At 41.1% G+C, this 18,804-nt stretch overlaps 2 long non-coding RNA genes across 6 annotated transcripts in view; one reads left to right on the plus strand and one right to left on the minus strand.

The window, feature by feature from the left end:
• On the minus strand, window positions 1-18,770 carry LOC102153938. The gene is made up of 3 exons (XR_005385258.1): window positions 18,604-18,770; window positions 790-826; window positions 1-214 (listed from the first exon to the last, which is right to left on the minus strand). It is a non-coding gene; the product is annotated as an uncharacterized LOC102153938 (long non-coding RNA).
• LOC119867938 overlaps window positions 16,986-18,804 on the plus strand; it is a 20,428-nt gene continuing 18,609 nt past the window's right edge. For all 5 annotated transcript variants that reach the window (XR_005385255.1, XR_005385241.1, XR_005385243.1 and 2 more), the window contains exon 1: window positions 16,986-17,124. This is a non-coding gene — a long non-coding RNA (uncharacterized LOC119867938). The remainder of the gene's footprint in view (window positions 17,125-18,804) is intronic.

Consider the following 18,804-nt stretch of genomic DNA (forward strand, 5'->3'; position numbering starts at 1 on the left):
AACAGTGTCTGCTTCTCCTTTATTCAGGGGATCTGTGGGAAAAAGATGGGTGAATGGAACTGATGAATCTGAGATATTTTAAATGAAAGCACATGAGAGCAAAAGGGAGAAAGAAAGGGCCTGGAGAACTGGTAGGTCTCTGTTAGCCATGTCTGGGTCCTGATGGTTGCCAGGGCTGGAGGTCTGAGTGATGAGGCCAGGGCTCAGGATAGTTCTGGAATTACAAAAGGAAAGCAAAAGAGATCTATAGGAGATGACCTGACATATTGCACTGGATCCTATAGGAAAATCCCCCCAAAAATCCTTCCCATCCCAAGTGACATCCCTCTTTATGTTTCAGAGTGAAGTTATTTTTGTCATCACTCAGACACAGCTGTGATTTCTGCAAACTGGATTTTCAGGGGGCATGTACCTCAGTCTCCTATGTCAGAGTCAGGCCTGGCTGACCTCCTTACATTTATTTATATTTATTTATAAAAGATTTTATTTATTTATTCATGAGAGACACAGAGAGAGAGGCAGAGACACAGACAGAGGGAGAAGCAGCCTCCCTATGGGGTGCCTGATGCAATACTCGATCCCAGGATCCCAGGATCACAACCTGAGCCAAAGGCAGACGCTCAACCACTGAGTCACCCAGGTGCCCTTGACCTTCTTACATTTAATTTCAGTCTTTTCAGAGTTGATGTAAATTGTGCATGTGACTTGAGAAGAAATCACAGGCTGCTTCATTGTTTCCTCCCTGAAACTTCTACCTCAAACCCCAAACCAAAAATACCATCAACTCACCACTCTTGAGGAAGCCACAGGAGGAGCTACAGCATGTCTGAGGAGTGATTGCAGCCAAATACCAGTTGCAAAAAGAAAGAAAAAAAAATCTCATCAGAACTATGGGATTCTTAGAGCTGCTTTATTTTTAGGCACTTAGAACACTAGAACCACTTACTATAGGCAAGCCTCATCAGCTGGCATGGGTTTTGGACAATCAGAAGAAGCAGAAAGGGCTATTGTCACTCTCAGGAGTAATGGAGTCCCCTCCCTCTCTGACATAAGCACAGACCTCGTTAGCTAATGTCTTTCACATCTGGGTAGAAGTAATGCAAATACAACTATGGCATGATGCAGCATGAACAGACTAAACAGTAAAAGACGGCATAGCATGAAAACTCTGTATCCTCAAATAGACCTGTTTTGTTTAAATAAGCCCTGAGATCCATAAACAACAAAATGAAGAGCCCTTGAAGTAGATGTTGAGAAAACTGCTTACTGTCTACTCATTAGCAACAACTCAAGACTTCTGCTTTGCAGTGTGGGATGGCAAAGGAGTTCTTTCAGCCTAGTAATTTTCCTCTTCATAGACCTGGACAAAGTAATTTCTGAGACTTGGGACAAATCACTCCATGTCTCCAAACTCTAGTTAACTGACCTGTGAAATGGGAATTAAAGTAATACCATATGGGGTTACTGCGAAGATCAAACAACACGATCCATGTAAAACAGGCAGTTAGTGCAGTGCCTGCGAGATAGTGCTCAATAAACATTTGTTGTCATTATGGTTTAGCACAATGGTAAAGTACACAGACTCCAGTGCCAGCGTGTCTGTCTTTGGATCCTGCCTTTACTGCTCACTGGCTATGCAACCTTTGGCAAGTTACTCAACTTCGCTGCTCCTCTGTTTCCTTAACTATAAAATGGGGAAAACATTACCAACTACCTTGTAAGGTTATTGTGAGGACTGAATGAACTAAGCCCTGAGACCACGGCCAGGCACAAGGTGAGGACTATATAATGTGGTAATTACTTTCACTATTCTGCAGAGAATTTTGTTGACAATGTGTTTCTCCTACTTTCTACTCCCCACCATCGATGTTGGGATTCTCTTCCCCTTTTCAAATTTGAGTTACTAGAAAAAACCTCAATTCACAAAACCTGTGTGGCGCTGTTCTCTCTCTCCCAGGGCCCTGAGGGGGAACACATCCAGTGTTGAGAAAGTGGTAGAAGCAGAAACTTTAGCTGTGCAAGAGTCCTGAGAGCTCCTGCCTGCCCTCCTCCTTTCCCAGATTAACCCTGGGGGCTCAGGGATGGCCTCAAGGATCTGAGGGGCCTGTTCCCATGCTTCAGCTGAGACCAGGTTCCTGAGGAACACACCCAGAGGCTCAGAGAGGATTCCAGACTGTAGAGCAGAGCAGAAGTCCCGGGTCCATTTTCTAACCATCCTGACCTTGGTGAATTCCACAGTCTGGGGAGATCCCAAGCCTGGAAGCCCACTCATGGCTGTATAAACTGGAGAAAATTTCTGGCCCAGAACTTCATCCAGAGGTAGAGACACTAGCTGTCTTTTAGCAGTGGTAGCAGGGTTGATAGTGTCCAGATTCTCGGCTAAGTTGAATCATCAACATATAGCTTCTATTTGCTATTTCTTTCATACAGAAATCCAATCTTAAAATCCTCTGAATCTTTCTGCTCATGATCTGTAGGAAAGTCAGCATTAGCCAGAAGGGAAAATCTGGTATGAGAGAACGAGAGTCAGCTCTGGGCAGCACTATAAAAGTTCTCCGTAGTGAGAACTATGTGTCAGCTGATGTGTTTCATATGCTGTATTTCTTTGAACTGTTGTAAGAGCGCTAGGAGGTAGGTACAATAATTATGCCCATTTTATGAATGAGGATGTTGAGATTCAGAAGGGTTAAAAAGGATCACACTGACAGTGGTGTGACAAGAGTCTGGAATCAGACCCATTCTGTCTGATTTCAAAGCCTGTGCACTGGGCCAAATGTTTCCAGTTGTCTCTCTCTGACCCTCTCGTTTTCCAGATTTCTTCTATTTCTTATTCTGTCATTTTCAAAACCTCTACTAGAAAAGGCATTTACCATAGACATTTGAGCCTTTGTGTGAGTTTAAGTCAATATATTGCAATTCCAGGAAGATAGTCTCATTTTAAGGTCCTTCACCAATTCTGAAATAAAAGGCTTTATTTCATTGAAGGGGTTTGGGGCACTATTCAGTAGGTAGGGATGCATTTTTGGAACACTGCTCCTGAAATAATAATTCTTGCTCCAGGGCTGGCCTTGCTAATAGTTACAGTAACAGCAACAACAGCAATTATAATAGCAATGATTGCAACAACTATCAGACTGGTATGTGCTAAGGTTTAGGGTGCTATGCTGTTGGTGTAAATCATTCCATTCAATCCTCACCACAACTCTTATAGGTGGGCCTTATTATACTTATTGATTTATAGATGAAGAAGCTGAGGTTCAGAGGGGTTAAGGAACTTGTTTAGGATCATACAGCCAATGGGGGTTAAACAGCTGGGATTTGACCTTAGGTAGGTGTGTCTTCAGAGACTGTGCCATACTGGAGAAAGCAAAGCATTGGGGGAACTCTTGAACTAGGCCAGAGGTTCTCCTACCCTTCTTGCTTTCTGCAGATTTACCTGCCCTTCTGGTACAGATGGGCCATGTAACACGAGGTTAGGTGGAAGCAATGCCTTGGCTAAATCTCCATCGTATAGAGGCAGCAATGGAATGATTCTGTTACCGGCATTCTAGCACAGGGACTGCCGAGTCCTGTGATCACTGGAGCATTAGTTTAGCCACATTCTATACTCTTAATTTTATATGTTGTCTCAGTGAGATGAGGGTTTCAGGCTCTTTTTCTATCTACATGGGGATTTATATTAAATAAATATTCCAAGGAGAATTAGGCCAAGGGCTGTCTTTTGTACATGCTCAACTAAATGACCCCAAATTGGAGTTGAAATGGTTTGTGGTCCCTGAGACTTCATTGGATAATCAGTCTTCTTGTTTCAGGTCAAGCCCCTAAGACTGATACTCAAAATACACTTGGACCAATTATTCATGGTTTCTTAGAAGGAATCAGTTTGTAAAACATGAGAGAAAGCCTCAAGACCATGCTGAGTGTTTCACTGCCTCTTGAGATATTCCCTGTGGGTTCTATTGTAAGGCACAAGAAAAGGTTTGTATGTAATATACATTTGCTATACCACTTGTACAGTCTATATTTAGTTTTGTCTGTTTGATATATTTGATTCTTCTGTGGAAGATAAGAAAGCAAATGGGAAAGTAAAGCTCACAAGAAATGTTGAAAGTACACAGAAAGTGAGCCAAGAGCTTTTGAGATATTGGTGAAACTCCTAGGATGTTATCTTAGGATGGTAAGTAAAGATACGGTGTAAGGAAATAGCTTGTGAGACAGGCAGAAATCATGTGATGTGTTCCACATAGACAGTAAATTAGCAATCTATAAAATATAGTAAAAAAAGAATAAGTGAAATATATGATGGGAAAAGACACGAATGTTACCTATAGATAGAAAGGGATGGAAGGATCAAGTCATGATCGTGTCACCTCTGGACCAATAGCTATGTCATCCCTAGATGGCTACCCATCAGTGACACCCATTTTGGTCCCATGTATTATTCCCCCCAAATGAACATCAAAGCCAGAGCTTCTGTAGACTAATTGGGAAGCTATAGCTGTGGCCAGGTGAACTTGCCTGTGTGTATCTTTGATAGAACATGTGTGTGTCGTTATCCCAGGGCACCTTCTGTCTGTTGGCCTCCTTGGTGCAACCTTATCTCTGGTCTTCATAAGCATACCATTTGTGGGATAGGCTGATGTGGGAGAGAGGGAGAGAAAGAGAGAAAGGAGAGAAAGGAAGAGAGAGAAGAGATACGAGTATGGTCCTCCCACCCACTTGGGTGGCCTTTTTCTGAGTGTGTTCAACTCTTTCCCTCTGTTTCTTATGGTGTATTTTATTTTATTTTTTAAAGATTTATTTGACAGAGACAGAGAAAAAGAGAGAAGGAGAGGCAGAGAGAGAGAGAGAGTCTTAAGCAGGCTCCATGCTGAGTGCAGAGGCTGATGCAGAGCCTGCTCTCATGACCCTGAGATCAGGACGTGAATAGAAACCAAGAGTCAGATGCTTAACTAACTGCACCACCCAGGAGCCCCTCTCATGGTGTATTTTATTTTATTTATTTTATTTTATTTTATTTTATTTTATTTTATTTTATTATTATTATTTTTTTTCATGGTGTATTTTAAATATATTTACTAAATCGTGCAATTTTCAGCATATTCAATTTTGAGGCTTTGAGCCTTTCTGTCTTGTGGCATCAGGGATGATTTGCTTGGTAGTGTTCTCAGAGGTAAATTCCCACCCGGCAACCATATTAGATTATTACCATTTGGATCTTTTTCACTCACATCATCTGTTTCCTTGGATAAGACTCCAATGGTGGATACTTTAACTCCATCAGAGGACCTAGGAAAAGAGCTGTGCCAACAGAGTTTGGAATAGAGGCAAAACCAATTTTGGAGAGCTCCAATGTGTGTTGAAAAAGAAAGCAATCACATAAATGTGTTGTATCACATCCTGAATATGGTCTCAGGCCCTCTGCCAAGGCAGTCCGTAAACATTTTTTATGAATTTGATTTTTTTTTTCATTAGGAAAATTGCTGAACCTCTAAATTACCCAGAGTAGCCAAAGAAGGACAGCATGGGCCTTCTGTCATTCATTCAGAGCACATTTGGGAGAAAGGAAGAATGGTGGTTTGTAAAAATCCATAAATAACATAAATAACAAATGATTTTAGTGACTCTAAGTGACTTAGCTGCTCACAATCAGTGACGTCCTCAATATATTATTTATACCTTTTGTGTTTTTTCTCATATAACATCTTTTATATCCCTTCTGCTTACAGTATTCTGTTGTTCATGTATTGTGTTTTAACCACAAACTTTTTGCCACTATCAGTCACATGGCTCTAAAATGAAATATAGATTATAAAAGGAAACCCTTTCCACACATTTATGAAATGGTTTCCAGCTGGTCTTAAAAGTGTCTCTGATTCCCCCTGGATGTAAGTGTTTATCTGCTAATGCTTAGCACTTGGGACTTTCCCTGCTCAGTTTCAAAAGTGGGAACATGGAGATAAAGCCAACGTTTTAAGAGATTAGTATCTGAGAAACATAAAATTGGATGAAATAAATATCACATATGTATAAGAAGAAAGTTTTGAGCACTATATAGTGAAATTATGCCTGCGCTCAAAAAACAAACAAACAAACAAACAAACAAACCTAAAGCAACAAGAACAACAAACTCACTGTGTCAGAAAATACAAGGCTCGGTCGTTTTGTGATCCAGAGGAATGGAGTATCTTCAGAATGTAAAGATTATAGGTGTGGGTGATAAAGTCCCAAGTGATATGCCAATTCCTGCAGAAGACCCTAGAGAATCTTATAGGATTCTGGAATCCCTATAGAAAATGGTCTGTGTGCCAAAGGAAAAAGGACCTATGAGGTACCCTGGGTCCACTCTAGGTGCTCTGCTGTGTTAGTGGTTCCAAAGGTTTTTCATGCTGCCACATGTACTCAGGCCTTGGGGATGACTCCTTGGTGGCTTGCTGACAGGAAAGGAGTTAGGGAGTTGTCACTTCCAGGTAACTTTAAGGACCAGGGAGATCCCAGTGCCTGAATTTATAGGTTTAGGTAAATGTTCATTTTCCTTTTCTTTACACAACTTGCCTTTCCTGCCTGTGGTAACAAGCTTTCATCAGTTATAGGACCCATTTAAATCAATCCAACTTTGGACTTCAACAAGATGAATGGTGGCATCTTCCAGGAATATAGTGGAGAAATCACTCTCAAAATGATAAAGCATTGATGTGCAAAGTAAGAAAGTCCAGAAAAATGCTCCATGTGATTACTTTACTTCAAAAAGTCCTCTGACTTCAGTGCATCCACCAATCATGGGCTAACTTTTCCTTCATTTTAGCTATCTCTGGTTAAAATGGGTGGGGTGAGTCTCTTTGACAACAGTAGGCAGTTTCTCCATAGTTAATGGGAAAGTAGAAAGATTTATGTCAGGAAGACTCTCTGGAAAGAACAAAGTGGCCTCCCAGAGCCACCTACTTCCTTAGCAATAACTTGCTGGTTGAAGTCAGAGTGTACTTCTCAAACAGGATTCCCCAGAACAGCAGTTGCTTAAACTTGTCAAAAAGAAAGTGTGAAAAATTCTGGGTTGAACAAATTTCAAGGAATTACTTTTCTGAAGGGCATAAAAAAATATTTAATGAATCACATGTCTTGGAATTAATGGTTTGCAGAACACAGTTTGCAGACACTGAACAAGGGATGACCTGTAGAGAAGTGGTCCATATCAGACAGCATGACTATGGACATTATTGACTTCTTGACTGCTGGGCATTAGGTAGTGCCACTGAGCATTCCCAGGTGTGACTGGGGAATGGGAATGAGAAGGAGAAAAGGAAGCAAGATAAAAAAGAGATGGCTAGGTAGTAGAGATGCTCAGTGACTTAGGTTTCTACTTCTGTATGTCTGAGATTAGAGGCCCTTTTGGGTAAAAACCATCACTACTACTCTTGCTGTGGAGCAAAACTGACTTGATCTCACCAGGGGAGGATGGCATTGAATGCTATAGCTCTCTGTGTTTTCATCGGGGTTGAGTTCCTTCTCCACGATGGCTTTTCTTTTTCCAGTTATGTGTATGTTATAAAAATGTGTATATTGTAGAATTGCCATGTTTTATTTTGGCCATGAACTTATCTCCTGGATAGCACGGGGTTGTGGATATTTGAGTGTAAATCCATAGCAGAAGTTCACTGAGAAGAAAAACAAGGGGAATAAAGATATCCTGAGGTCAAGATGATGTGGTATGAAGTGAGCAAAATTGACAGGAGACTTTTGAAGGCAGAGATGGTGAAGAAAAGGGCACACCAGAAGGGGGAAAGGGATAGGATAGTGTGAAGAGGCCAAGAAAGAAATTCATTCAAGATTTTCTGGAGGTAGAATCCAGCAAAACAGCTTGTGCCAAGTAATGTTAGAGAATGGACCCTAGAACTAGTTCGTTGTCATTATGAATGATAAAGAAGTATACAGCAGAAAATAAAAAATTCCTCCTTCATATCTCCAGAGATAGCTATTGTTAACTTGCAATATGTCTTCCATTATGTGTGTGTGTGTGTGTGTGTGTGTATGATTATGGTCATTAGGTAACCATATATATCTTACATGATTAAAATCATACCATATATATAATTTGATATTCCACATTTAAATGTAATACTTAATACTTGTACTTTATTTTTTTTAAGATTTTATTTATTTATTTTAGAACCTGGGGGGAGAGGCAGAGGGAAAGGGAGAGGGAGAGAACCTCAAGCAGATTTTCCATCTTCCCCACCAAAGAGGGAAGTGGTGCTTTCCCTTGATTTCAGACCCCAGGAGGGATTCAACAAGACCATTTAACAAGCTTGGAAGAGGGACCCATGGCACAAGTCCTCTCAAGATACTCTCTTCAAAAACCCTCCTGCTCCTCGCTCTCTCAGCCCTCTTTGAATCTCCATTGTGAGTCAGGAATTTAGGAGACTTGTATAACCAATTTTCAGCTAAATCCTTGAGAAATTTTGCATTTAGACTCATCTCTCCTTTGGAATGGAGCAACTGTTGTGTCTTTGTGCTTCAGGTGAAGCATCAGTTTTAGTTCCTGTTACAAAGATGCTTGTACCTATACCTCTGAATTTCTCTTAGGATGGTAATTTACCTTAAGATGGCTTCCCAGAAGGGGAATCATTGGCTCAAAGGATTTGGAACGAGTATTTTCATTTTAAATGCCTGGTTGTTTTCTTCACCTGTGAGACTGAAGGGGGAACGGCTGGGCTAACTCAGGGATGAAACAGGTTGTTATGGGCAAGCTAGACCCTGCGTTAAGTGGTGCCAGGGTGGGTATTGGAATTTTTCTATGTGCCTATAATTGGCTTATCAAGCTGATAGCTTGAGGTTCTTCATACGGTAGTTCTTCTAAGCAACACCCAGTGCGGGAACACTTACAAAGGGACCAGGCCCATGCCTGCAATAGAAATAGGAGACTCCTGGGTGCCAGTGATTAGTAGAGATTTAAATAACAATAATTAACATTTATGAAGCACAGAGCATGTGCCAGGCCCTGTTTTAGCTATGTTAACATATGTTAATTGATTTAGACCTCACTCCAACTCTATGAAGACGCACTATTATTATTCTCATTTTACAGATGAAGAGGCTGTGGCATAGCCGAACATTGAACGCAGGCTGTTGGGATGCACAGCATATGTCTAACCACTGCATGGAACTGCCTCTGACACCAAACAAAGCACTATTATCCACAGAGGTTTTCTTACCTTCCCGTGAGAAAGACTGGAAACATTCTCAGAACTAACCTGATTTCTAGGGGTGACAAGCCTGAATGTGGATTCAAAATGAGGATTGCAGTCTAGTTGGCTGGGTACCAGCTCCACCTTGGTGGTGTCTGGCTTTGTTTCTCTTCCCCCTGATGGGGAAGTTGGGACCCACGGCACAGCTGTGCTTGGTGCAAACGGGATACTCACTAAAGGGTTGTTGTGTGGCTGAATGAATGATACAGGGTCCACAAAGACAATGACACAAATGCCTGCTCTCTGTATTTGTTTTTAACCTCATTATCATCTTTAATCATCATAGCGAGAGTATAAGCTAATATGATTGCCCTTGTATCACAAATGAAGCTGAAGTTTAGGATAAGGGCTTTCACTTGTCCAAGGCTGTGCAGCTGGTTTCCAGACCACATTTGTCATGTTCTTCTGTTCGCTGAATATTTGTCACTTATGTCCTATGATCTGTCACAAGAGTTACTTTAGGTATTAGCTTCTGTACTCTTAAAAGAGCCAACTTAAAAGATCCAACTAGTGTATCCCCATTTAGATTCCTCAAACTCAGTCTTCCTATTAAGATATTTCCTTGTGTCTCCAAACTGATTGTTCATATCCTTTTCCTTAAAATTAAACCAGAGTAATTTCTACATAATTTAGAACACTGGCTTTGTTAGAAAATCCCTGTACTTGCATCTTCCTTACATGGCATATTTTTAAATTAATTGTCCCATTCTGTTATATATTCTTTCTGCATACAAGCCTAGCAGCTAATGGAGACATGTCCTGCTTCCAGCATTGCAAAAGCAAAGGGCAGGACCTGGAGTCAGAAGACCTGAATCCTAGTGCTATCCTGGAAGAGTATTTTAGCTGCTCTTGACTTTAATTTTCTCTTACATCAAATGAAGAAGTGTGATGGGTCAAGGAAGGTGTTAATTGTGCCCATAACTAATCTGTCCAGGAATTCCTCCCTGCTGGCTCTCAATGCAGTTCTCAAGCATGCTTGATGGGTGCACTGGAGGTGGCACCCAAGGTGAAAGCCAGTCACTGTCTTGGCGAATGTGAACACTCAGCTCCCACACAGGCCTATGCCTAATGTTTGTGGTCTGGGATAAGAGAGCAAATGGAGGCTACATACTTTATGTCTAAATATTTAAGAGTTATAGCTCAAGTTAGAAAGGTTTTAATGTACTTTTTCCTTTCTTATCTTGAAAAATACGGCTTCATTGTAATTGGAGTTCTCTTACTCCTCAGAATTCCATGCTGGAATGTGGCAACACGGGGAGATCAGCCACTGGCCATGGTTTATCACTTTCCTTCTGAGACCCACAGGCAAATTATGAAGGACCTTGTGTGCAAGTGTGTGGTTGTATGCACTCCAATCTGTATGTCTAAGTTCTGCTCACACTGTTGAAAACAGCTGCTTCCCTGCCATCCCTCAGTGTTAGGTGTGATCACCCTGATGGTGGGCAAGAATTTGGGCAAGAGGATTGTCAAAGCCTTGGAAAGCTATTTGAGGAAGTATGCTAGGATCCTGGTCTTGGGCCTTGCAGACTCCTTACCCTGAGAGAAGGAACATCATTGAAAGGGGGCCAGAGTAATTTCTCCAGAGTCCAAGTTTCCTCTGACATGATTGTTTTCCTCTAGCTACCATTAAGGTTGAATTCATTCTTTTCACCAGTGATCATTTATGATCGTAAGTACTGATTATCCCTGATTTATATTTCCACAAAAATCAAAGGAGTACAGAGTTTCACAGAGGCAGAGTAGTCAACAGCATCAAATGCAGCAGAGAAGTCCAGTAAGCTAAGACCTGGAACATGTCTGTTGGGATTGGGAATATGGAGGTCATTGGTGGCATCAGATAGACAGGTTTCTATTTAAGAAAATTGAAAGGTGTTGAGAGATGAGGAAATGGAGATAGAGAGTGAGGCATATAATGAATTTTTCCAGGGAACGGATGTTTATTAAGGCTCTGTGTTAGAAATTTCACATATTCTTATTTAAGTCTCATGATAATCCTGCAAAAGAAGCACCATTATCCTCATTTTACAAATGATAGGTCTACTTGCCTGTGACATGATGTGAATTTCTATATGAATGCAAATTTTCTTCCTGAATTCTAAAACCAGATAATGCATAAATAGAAAGTCAAATCATACAGAGGAATAAAAAGGCAAGTCAATAAGCAATAAAGCCTTCATAGCTGCGTTTAGTTTCTAGGCAATATTTGATTATACTTTCCCTGTCTCCTTTGTTTAATCTTGGCTCAGGGCCTATCTGTTTTATCACTTGACAGGTTTCAAAGTGCTATTTCTAACCTTCACCAGTAAAAATATTCAAATCATATGTTTTAAAGAAGAATTCATTTCAGATTGTCTCTCTGTGGGGAGGGAGATCTATGAACTGGAAACACTGCATTGAAAATTAGAACCTCAAATTCTGGTTCTGGGTCTTGCTATTGACAAGCTACAGGATTTAGACAAGACAAAACAGCCAATCCCTTGAGTTTCCTACCCTTTAAAACAGAGATAATACCTGCATTGCTTACCTTATAGGATTGATGCATAGGTTAACTGAGATGCTGTGTGTGAAAAGGACTATAAAATGCTCTGCAGATGGCAAACACTGGTGCTTTTGAGTCAGGGGAATTCAGAGGCACATGTCATTCCCTCGGGCAATGTGGACTTGAAACAGGTTTATAAACCTTTATCTGGTACCTTTGTAGTCAAGCAAGTTTTAGAAGGGAATAGAGTTTTTCTGATTTTAGAAAGGAAAGATAGTGCCTATGTTGCCTTTTACCTAACTCCCCCATGAGGTCTAGGGTAGCACCATAATGATCATTCACATTATGAGAGAGAGAGCCTTGTTTTCACGTGGGTCAGTAGAGCAGGCTGAACAATGGCCACCCAAAAATACCATGTCCTAATCCTCAGAACCTATAAACGCTCCCTTACAGGAAAATGGATCTTGGTAGATATCCTTAACTGAGAATCTTGACAAGTGACATTATCCTGGATTATCTGAGTCGGCCCAAATACCACCAAATGCATAGAGTCACAGGAGAGAGTATAGCCTTGCTTACACCTTGATTTTGGCTCGGTGAAACGGATTTTGTACTCTGGTCTCCGGAACTGTGAGAGAATAAATTTGTCTTGTTTTAAGCCACCAAGTTTGTGGAAACTAATACAATTAGGTTTTGCTGCAAAATGAATTATGAAAAAAAGGCTAAGTTTTCAGAAATTTTGCATTTGGGTATTACAAATAGATTGTGGACCTATATCTAGGACTGGTACCTAAATATCTTTCAAAATGATTGTTATGCCTGAAAGTGATATAATACTGTGTGTTAACTACACAGGAATTAAAAATAAAAGTGGTTGTTACCCTATCTTGCTCATTCATAGCCAGTCAGAATGGTGGTGGTGGAGGACCCGGAACTGCTGCTGGCACTGCTCATTGGGGCCACAACATTGAATGACAACGATGGCCATTGAGGTATGTTGGGGGATTAAGGGGGTGGTGCTTATCCAATAACAAAGTTCAAGCTGGGATAGCAAGGTATTTTACCTAAAGTGCACAGCAATTTCTTGCCATGGATCAGGCAAATGGTTGGCTTCAGGGATTCAAGAAGTAGGAGTGTGTCTCCACTGGTTGATGATTCTCAAGGGCCCAGGTAAATAAGCACAGGTAATAGAGTCTGAGTCTCAGGTATCAGGTGAGATCAAGACAAGGGCAAGGGTATCAAAGAACATTGGTAGCAAATAGATTAAGAGAAACTTGGAAAAATAGCAACTGATGCAAAACTCTGTTGTATCAATGTGTGTGTATGTGTATATGTACGTGTGTGCACATGCAGGCTGCATCAGCTGGCTCCCAGCACATCGTACTATGTAGCATTGAAGCACTTGTCATGGCCCAGAATGATGGGGACACTTGCTCAGTACTCAGCCCAGGGAGATTGGTGCAGAGGCCCCAGAGGACTCACACCAAGCTGGGCCGTAAAGTGGGAGGAGCGGGATGTGAGTGGGCCCCGTAATAAAACCACAGGCCAATGAAGGGAAAATCTCTGGGTGGGTTGGGGACAACAGCTGCTGACGTTGTCAACATCTTTGTCTTTTTGTTTGTTTTAAAATCAACTTCCTGATGATAAAATGGTCCTTGTATCATAATGCAACCAATAGTCTCTGATGAAATTGCTTGAAATCTCCATTTTAAAACTCATTAAGTTTATCTGAAGGCAATTTAAGAAGTTATGATCTAACCTAAATGGCCAACCCAGGGCTTGGTTAAGTAAACTATGGGCATCTGTGCAGCCAAACATTTTATAGCCATTAAAATTATGTTTGTAGAGAGTTTCTAAAGGCCTGGGAAAATGTTTATGCTATAATGCTGTGTGAGAAAGGCAGGATACAAGATTGTTTATAGAGTACGGAGAAACAAAATAAAAACTGCATGAAAAACAATCCAGTAGGCAATCCATCAAACTATATTAATACAATGATAGATTCTGGGTAGCGGGGCTAAGAGTATTTTTTAAAATATCATCTTTCCAATTTTCCAAGTTATCTGTGCATCACCTTTTCTCTTAGCTGTTTTCGTATTTTATATATATTACCAGTATAATGGGAAGGACCCAATTAACCTTTCATTCTGAAAGAGCTTGAGCCTAACTTTCTTTGATTTAATTCAAAGCATTTTGTGTTTTCAGGCCAATCGTATCCACAAACAAATAATGGCATTGCACCAGTGTTTCCAATTAAATAAACTCTCGTTACAAAAGGGGAAAAGAAAAAATAAAAAGAAGATTTCCCTCTCTACCCTCATCAAGCTTAAGAAGAAATGAACTTAATGCTTTTTATTCTCCCATAAAGCCAGACTGGTAAGAAGATCCAGGCTGCAGAAAAGCACTTGGGGAATCATAATGTGGCACAACATGGCTTGAATTTGCCCTTTAAACACATTTGCTGTAGGAAGAGGCTGCTTTCAGAGATGGGTGTGTGTGGAAGAGGAGAAGCTGTCTTTTCCATTCCAGCCGGCAGATTTCCTCTAGGGAGTGAAGCCTTCAAGGTTCTTCCCAGGCACTATCTCTTCCAGGATGCCCTCCCCTCACCCGGCTCTGGAGTAAGTGTTCTCCTTGTTCTCTCAGCACCCTGTGTGTGCCTCTGTCACTGTACTTTATCATATGACATCATTTCCCTGACAAGGCTGCACAAAGGTCTCAGGGGGGGCAGAGACTGTTTCACTTACGGTGGTCTTCACAGCACCTAGCAGATTGCCTTACATATAGTAGGTGGTGAATAAATATTTGTTAAATGAATGGAGGGATTCTCTCAAATTGTGCAAGGAACTGTATTAGCTCCCTCAGGCTATCATGACCAAGCACAGTGGCTGCGGCTAAACACAAAAGAAATGTATTCTCTCACAGTTCTGGAAGCCGGAAGTTTGAAATCAAGGTGTTAGGAAAGTTGGTTACTTCCCGAGGCCCTCAGGGAGTGTCTGTCCCATGCCTCTCTCATAGCTGCTGGTGTATGCGGGCCATCCTGGGCAGTTTTCTGGCTTGCCGCTGTGTGATCCAATCTCTGCTTCTGTCTTCACATGGTGTTCTCCATCTGTGTGCATGTCTTCTGGGTACTGTGTCCCTATGGTTGAATTTCCCTCTTCTTGTGAGGAGACCAGTCATATTGAATTCAGTAGGATCCTTATTCAGTATGACCTCATCTTAAAGTGATGACATCTGCAAAGACTCTATTTCCCAAAAAGTCACATTCATAGGTACTGGGGTTGGGATTTGAACATGTCTTTTGGGGGGACATGATTCATCCCATATCAGAAACTATAGGGAACCAGTGGATGCAGCCAGTATAATACAATGACCAGCAGAGCGGGCACCTGAGACGGACTAGCCCTTGGGAGCCAGGAGCAGGGGGCTGGGTCAGCCTGTGATCCACAGAGCGCAACTGGGCAGGAAATGGAGCGTCAGGAAGATGAGTGCTAAAAACAAGAAAGGAAGAAACTGAGTCTCAGAAGTTGGGCAATATTACTAGGCCTGGGAGACAGGAATTTCGGGTTTGTGAGGGAGGAAAGCAATTTGCCGAAGCCTACTCCCATCTTGTCCTAGGCTATTTCTCACATAACATCTGATGGTCTTTGACCATGGTATCTACTGAGCATCTGACCCCAGATGCACACGAGGAGTTCTGGCATCAAATGAAGTAGGTGAGAAGACAAGTCAAGCATTCTTCTCTTCTGAGTTGTAAAAGGGAAAAAAATGTGTTGGCCCCAAGTATCATAACAGCACATGTGGGAAACACACTGAACTACACTCTGCTATTGTCTTAATCATGCATTTTCTGACAAATAAAGCCCATACATTGGTAGCATATTTGGCAAAGATTCCATTCTCATAAGTGGCTGTATGGTAAATTTTATGTACAATGTATGTATAGCACTGGGGTTTGAAGAGCAAAGAAGACATGCTGTCATTTCTCTTTGAAACTAAAATTAAAAAAATGTTTCCAATTCATTGTAAAGAGCAATTAATAATAACAAATGGGAAAGTATTTCAGTAAATGAATACCTCTGTGTGGAATGATTCCCATAAGCTACTCCTTAGTGAGAGTCACTTTTTCCTGAAATCTCACATGAACTGTTCACTATTTAATCTGAGAAGACAGACTCTTAACATTTTCCATGATGAGAGACTTTACTCCTTATGTTTGTTATCTTTTACTACATATTTCTTGTCCAAGAATATCCAAACTTAAGATTTTCAGTCTTGAGCATTAGCAAGTGAAATAAAAAACCGATGAGTTAGAATGTTCTTGCTTTGATGAGGACCATGTCCTTTGAGTTTAGTATGGTTGAAGTAAACATATTATAAGTCGAGGAGAAAGACAAAAAAGGAGGTGGCATGCTAGAAAGCTGAACCCAAATAAGGGAGAAACCAGGGGTGTAGTTCTATTAGGATTTCAGGAAAGACCATTCACTTCCCTGCCTCTTGAACAGGAGACTGCAAAAGGCAAAAAAAAAAAAAAAAAAAAAAGATGAGAATTGTGCCTTGTCATGTGCAACAGTGGTTTTCAGTTACTTCATGCATGCTTTGAGTCCGTTTCGATAACCAAGCCTATCTTTTGTAAGCCGGGAAAAAAGGAAATATTTGTCCTACTGAAGGAGCTGGACTGGATCTAAGCATTCCATCCTGAAAGATAATTGAGACTCAAGAAGTTTTCTTCTTGAGCAAGAGTTCAAGAGAAGTTTATACTGACTTCACAATTGGCTCCAACCAAAAGTTTCAGCACCCTTTTATATAAGGTATTAACTTACTTGACCCCTAGTTTTGTACATGACACTAGTTAAGCAGAAACGGGGCAATGTGAAAACATATTTAAAAATCTGGTTTTGAACTATGCCTGGTATGCAAAATAGTTAATTCTTCAAAACTTGGCATTTAGAGATGAGGGTGGATTTAAATAGAGGTTGACCAGCTGGCTAATTACATGTTGCCAACATTTCCCTCTGGCTACTTACTGGATGAGTCCTGTTTATGTCAAAGGCTGACTCTGTCCTTTATCCCCCTTCATGGCCAAGAAATGGAATGCCATGCATTTCACTTAAGATGAAATGTTCTGGTGAAACCCAAAGCAACAAAGCCTGTTGCACTTTCTTGGTGGGCCAGACGAGGCAGGTGGTACTAGAGAAGCAGTTGTGGAGAGGTTTCAGGGCAGCCAGAACATTATAAACATTATAAACAATCCTCTCTGTGTTCTTTTACAGAAAGTAAGTTTTTATCCTTAAGATATTATGAAGCCAGAAGCTATTGATGGCAGATTCAAGGTGGGATTTTTCAGCATGAAAGCAGAAATGGACTTCTTGAAGCCCCATCTGCCCAGCTGAGCCTGTGGATTAGGTAAAGATTGAGGAGTGTGAAGTAGGGGTGGCTTCTTCTCATTGTCTGATTTTTAAAAAATGAGCCTCCACGGATCTCTGCAATGGATTGCTCAGAAAGAGAACCATGTATAAAATTGACAGAGCCTTGAAAAGAATGAGGTGTATAGGTAGAAGGCAAATGAAGGTATGTGTGAGGACCGTGTGCTGGATGTATCACCTAAGCCCATCCATAAGAGGTTTATCAAAGAGGCCAACTCTAGTAGGAATTGCAAACTCAAATTCCTCTAGAATCTCCCTCCATCTCCTACTCTATCCTCAGGGGTTATTAGCATACCTCTCCTTAATCCCAGGCACACTGTGCTTGCTCTCTCCTATGTCCTCCCCAAACCCTAGTGGCACCGTAAAGGAAGAAAGCCATCATAACAGTGAGTTTTAAGTCAGTTTTGTGAATAGGGCCGGAAGTTTTTGTTGATTAGAAGGAGAGATTACTTTGTTGCTTTGTATGAATAAATCAAAATAAATTCCTCCTAAAGTGAGTGCCCCTGTGGGGGAAAGCCTGAATGAATAAGATTTACAGTTGGGATAATAATATTGAACCACGAACACAACTATGGTTTTTAAAATCCTCTCAGTCTCTAGAGCCTTATTTTTTTGACCTCTCACCTGAGAATTTCTCTCTACATATCTCATTAGGGATATTCATTTTAAATAGCTTACCATATGGTATATATTCCTTGAGCACATCTGAGGTTAAATGTAATTGTAGCTCTGTGCTACTGACCTTAGCTTACCCCTGTTACTATTGCAGAGTTTCCCAGGGTCCATTGTGGTCAGGCTGGAGTTTCCATGCATACCTTTCCCCTGGTTAGACCACAGCCTTCAGGCCCTCTGCTGCAGTTACACATAAACATCCATACTCCAGGCTGCCAGAGCAAAAATAGTGCTAGCAAGTAGTTACTAACCACTTGTTGTCCATCAAGTAGTTGTACATGAAAAGTGAAGTAGAAATATTTATCAGATGGCTGATGCAAAAAGGAGGGCCATCAGCTGAGCTGGAGTAGAGGGTTGGAAAAATAGATTGGAGCCAGCTATAGGCAGTTTTGCTAGCTGGGCTAAGGAGGTCAGACATTTTCCCAGATGTAGGGAGCCCTTGAAAGTTTTTGAGCAGAGAAGTGAAATGTGGAAGAGACTTTTTAGAAAGCTTAACTTGGCAGACATTCCAAGGTGGTTCCAGACATTCCAAGGAGGGAGAGACTATAGGCTTGGAAATCAAGGATAATAAATTCAAGCATTAGACCATCTAGAGAGTTACACTGACAATGAGATATTGAGTTATGAGGATGAATAGCTAACATTAACTGTGTGCTCTCCATGTGCCACCTACCTTTATAGCATTAATATTTGCAACAACACTTTGAGGTGGGTATTATTAAATATCCCTCTTTTTTAGGCAGGGAAACTTAACCTCAGAGCAGTAAAGAAAGTTTCTCAGTGTTACCTGGTTAGGAAGTGTCAGGATTGGTATACAAACCCAGGTGGTCTGGCTGCAAGCCTTCATCTTCAGCCATGCTCTGCACTGCCTTTCAACAATTAGTAGGTGAATTTCTTGCTCCCTGGCCTTCCCCTGCCATTGTGACATGACTTGGGACCAAGCCTAGAACCATTGGTATGATTCTGCCTCATTGTTTGTTATGTTTGT

Source organism: Canis lupus, chromosome 37 (genome assembly GCF_011100685.1).
Source record: "Canis lupus familiaris isolate Mischka breed German Shepherd chromosome 37, alternate assembly UU_Cfam_GSD_1.0, whole genome shotgun sequence".
Classification (NCBI taxonomy): Eukaryota; Metazoa; Chordata; class Mammalia; order Carnivora; family Canidae; genus Canis; species Canis lupus.